Consider the following 5,037-nt stretch of genomic DNA (forward strand, 5'->3'; position numbering starts at 1 on the left):
TTGTCTTAAAGAATACATTAGTTGCCTGCTCTTGACTGATGCTTCAAACTACTATATTTTGAGCATATGTGCAGAGATGTTCCTGTGAGCATAGGCACACGGTGTTAAGAGCAGTCACCTTGATCTATTTTCAGAACATGATTACTTTACATTTTTAAGTCTTCTATTGGATCTTATGTTTCTTGGTCTTTACCACCCCATCATGTCTCTCAGATTTGTTTAATCTTCAGAATTAATCCCATACATCTTCTGCTAGAGAAAAAAAGTGACTTATCCAACGTAGCTGCAGACCTGTCTCCATCTGCCTTTCTGCTGCCTGTGGCTCAAGCAGCTCAACCACCATCACTGAGTTTAAGACAATAAAAATAGAAATTCCAGAAATCAATCCATGCATCTACACCCAACTTATCTTTGACAAAGGAGTAAAAATCAATCCCTGGAGCAAAGACAGACTCTTCAACAAATGGTGCTGGGAAAACTGGATCTCTACATGCAGAAGTATGAAGCAAGACCCCTACCTTACACCTTACACAAAAATCCACTCAAAATGGATCAAATACTTAAATCAAATTACTAGTGAACTTTGGGAAAACCCTACAAGATATTGGCATAGGGAAAGACTTCTTGGAAAGACCTAAGAAGCACAGACAATCAAAGCCAAAATTGACAAATGGGATTACACAAAACTTAGAGTCTTCTGTACTGCAAAAGAAATACTCAGCCAAGTGAAGAAGTGACCAACAGAATGGGAGAAAATATTTGCAAACTATGTAACTGATAATGCATTAAGATCTAGAATCTATAAAGAGTTCAAGAAACTCAACAACAACAGAACAATCCAGTTAAGAAATGGGCAAAGGACCTGAATAGATTTTTTTTTTTTTTTTTTGAGATTTAAAAGTATTAGAATCAAGGACCTCCAGCCAGAGCCCCATGGAGGAGGGTTTCCAAGAGAGGAAAACCCAAGGTACTGGTGGCAGGCGGCTTGAAGTACAAAAAAACCCCTGACAATCAGATTGGCATTCAGTGACCAGGCTGGGACAAAAACCATCAAAAGACCTCATTTACAGTTCTCCATCCTGTCTGGCCTGCTAAGGGTGGGATAGCTAACTTGTTTTCACAATAAACTGTGAGCTCAGGAAGAGCTCCCTTGCTATTCTCATGGTAAATTTGGAGATTCTGAAGGAGGAAGGACAGCCTGTTTTTTTTTGTTTTGTTTTGTTTTTGGGGAAGGAAGCAGGTATTTTATACCTCAAATTCCACTGGGATCCCCTGACTATTGAATAGATATTTTTCAAGAGATGAAATTCAAATGGCCAACAGACATATGAAAAAATACTCAGAATCACTATCCATCAGGGAGGTGCAAATCAAAACAACAGTGAGCTTTCACTTCAGTGAAAGCCAGTTAGAATGGCTTTCATGCAGAAATCAACAAATAACAAATGCTGGCCAGGATGAGTAGAAAGGGTACCTTAACCCACTGTTGGAGGGAATGTAAACCGGTGCAGCCACTGTGGGAGACAGTATGAAGATATCTCAGAAATCTAAATATAGACCTACCAAATGACCCAGCCAACCCACTCCTGGGAATTTACCCAAAGAAAATGAAATTAGTATATGAAAGAGTTATCTGTACCCCCATGCTCATTGCAGCTCAATTCACAATAGCTAAGATATGGAAACAACCTAGATTAACTGAAGACTGGATAAATTATGGTAGGGGCTGGATCTGTGGCATTTCAAGTAAAGTCATCACCTGCAGTGCCGGCATCCCATGTGGGTACTGGTTCGGGTCCTGGCTGCTCCACTTCTGATTTAGCTCTCTGCTATGGCCCGGGAAAGTAATAGAAGATGGCCCAAGTCCTTGGGCCCTTGCACCCATGTGGTAGGCCTAGAAGAAGCTCCTGGCTCCTGGCTTCAGATTGGTCCATCTCAGGCCATTACAACTGTTAGGTAGGAAGTCAGATATGAGCTGATGTGTGTGTGACAAAGGCCTAAGGAGTTGACATCTAGGTCCAGCATATGCATCTCAAAGTCATCTTGATAACCTTCCAGGTGCAGCCAGTATCTGCACTTGAAACATCCTGCCCTGCCCCTTCTACCCAATAACCTGCCAGGTGGGGGTCCTGCCCCTTCTGCCTGGTAACCTTCCAGGTGCAGCCCAGTATCTGCACTTCAAACACCCTGCCCCTTCTATCTGATAACCATCCTTCCTCTAACCAGGGCGATGCCAGTCATGGTTCCCCCATCTGATAATTTCACGGGGAAAACTCAGATAGGAATTTTTCGTATTTACATCTAAAAAGTCCTTTGTTCCAGGAGGAGCAAAGGTGGGAAGGCAAGACCAATCCCCTTCAAAACCCCCAGCCTCAACCAGACTGCACGCTCAGCCCTCTGCCTCTCTGCTGAGCTGCCCGCCTGGCCTGGCCAGGTGTATTCTCTCCACTCAACCATGTAACCTCACTCTCCCCCAGTCTGAGCGACTGGGCACTCTCTCTCAGGTTCTGTCTGGAGAGGTGCCCATCCGTTCTTATGGATGTCCCTGCCCTAATAAACCTTGCTATTTGCTTTCTACTTACTCTCCATCCCATGCCTGAATTATTTCTTGTGTGAAGACAAGAACCCTTGCATTCTCTGGTAACACAACCATCTGGGGAATGAACCAGCGGATGGAAGACCTCTCTGTCTCTCTCGCTCTCTCTCTCTGCCTCTCTGTAACTTTGCCTTCAAATAAATAAGTAAATCTTTAAAAAGTTATGGAATATATACACTATGGAATACTACACAGCGGTTAAAAATGAAATCCTGTCAGTTGTGACAAAATGGATACAACTGCTAAACCATTATACTTAGTGAGATAATCCAGTCCCCAAAAGACAAATACCCTATGTTCTCCCTGATCTGTGATAACTAATAGAGTATGTAAAAGGTAATCTCTAGGAGTGAAATTGACATTTTGTGGTGTGATGATTTTGAACAGCCCTTGTCTTTACTATTGAGGGATAACTTTTTTGTTTGTTTTTGTTTTTTCTTTTTCATATACTATTTGTTGAACTCTCTACTTAGTGTAGGGTTAGTCTCACGAGTATTAAGTTAACTGAAAATAGATCTTTGTGAAAAATAAGAATGAGAATGGAAGAAGGAAGAGGAAGAAGGGTAGGAACATGGGCAGGAGGGAGGTAGGGTGGGAAGAGTCACTGTGTTATTAAATTTGTATATATGAAATTTCATGACACTTTTATTCCTTAAATGGAATTTTAAAACATTCCATTCAGATCATTTTTGGGTTATGGTTCTTCAAGATTTGGGAAAGTGCGGCAGGCACTGTGGCACAGTGGGTTTAGCTGCTGTTTGAACTCTACCTTCTCCACTTCTGATCCAGCTCACTGTTTATCTGTCTGGGAAAGCAGCATAAAGTTGTTGAGGTACGTGGGCCCCTGCCACCTGCATGGGACATCCAGACAGTGTTCCAGGCTCGTGGCTTTGGCCTGGCACAGCTTCTGGCTGTTGCAGTTATTCGGGGAGTGAACCAGCAGATGCAAAATTCTCTCTCTGTTTTCCTCTCTCTCTGTAACTCTGCCTTTCAACTAAGTAAGTAAATCTTTTTTAAAGAAAGTTTTGGGAAAGTGGGTGATAAGAAACAACAATAACTGGACACTAACACTCAACACACACTGTATGAAAAACTTGCAAAAAATATTTCTCATAGCTTTTGCCTTTTGGCTTACAATGATTTATCCATTTCTTTAAAAATAGAAATCTCAATGTTTGCCTTGAGCCTCTGTCTGCGAAATAAAGAGCTTCTCATTATCAATAGCTTATGGATAAAAGTATCCTTACATTTACCAGAGATTTTCATTGTTCTCTTCTTTGGCAATCTTTATTGCCTGTTTTGTTTTGTTTTGCTTTTTTCCCATTCAGAGAGAAGGGCATTATTATATAAGTTAAAACAATTTTATTTGGAAGAATTTTCCTGGAAACCTGGTTCCTACAACAAATTCTTCTATTTAATGAACTTGATCTGATCAGATTGTAGCCTCAACATGGGAATTTAATGAGACTTTTGTCCTCCTTTTTCTTCCTTCTTCTCCTTCTCCCTTTCTTGTATTGCCTGTTTCTTTATTATTTCTGGTTGTCAAATAATTTCCCTATCCCATTTCTTTCTTTAATTGTTAACAAATTTATTTATTTATCTAAGAGGTAGAGTTACAGACCGAGAGAGAGAGAGAGATCTTCCATCTCTTGGTTCACTTCCAAATGGCCTCAAGGACTGGAGCTGGGCCAGGTCAAAGCCAGGAGCCAGAAGCTTCCTCTAGGTCTCCCATGGGAGTGCAGGGGCTCAAGGACTTGAGCCAGCTTCCACTGACTTTCTAGGCCATAGCAGAGAGATGGATTGGAAGACAAGAGGCCCGTACACAAACTGGCACCCATATGGGATACAGGCACTGCAGGTAGAGGCTTAAGCTAGTAAGCCACAGAGTGGGCCCCTCCCATTTCTTACATTCTTTTTCATCTGATAACTGATGTCCTCAATCTATGTGCCTGGGACATATAGCTCCAGAAGCTTTTCCAGACACAGTAAAGCAAGCAAACAAATAAAAACCAAAATCAGTCGCAAGCTAGGATTCCATGACTCTCTTTAACCAGTCAGACCACAGAACTTCCAGCGCATTTGAATCCTCTTTTAGCTCCTCATGAGGCCAAGTCATGCAAAACACCAGACAAGGGGCTTAGAAGTGGACTACCATGATTTCTTCTTCCTCCGGACTGTTTCGTGGCTGTTGATGCCATCACCATTACACATCCCATTTGTCTCTGTAGTCATTGAAGTCCTTGTCCTTGTCTCTATCAGATGGCAGATGAACTCTACTAATAATGCAATAGACATATGAGTCGTATCAATTTCTTTAACAGCCAGAATTACTGGTAAGGCTATGAAGAGTACTAAATTTGCTAAATTTGAAAGAAATAACATAATACCATTAAATATGGTTTCTTTAGGACCTACATGAAAAATGTAGCATGAAAATTCTC

This window comes from Oryctolagus cuniculus, chromosome 2 (assembly GCF_964237555.1).
Source record: "Oryctolagus cuniculus chromosome 2, mOryCun1.1, whole genome shotgun sequence".
Lineage (NCBI taxonomy): Eukaryota > Metazoa > Chordata > Mammalia > Lagomorpha > Leporidae > Oryctolagus > Oryctolagus cuniculus.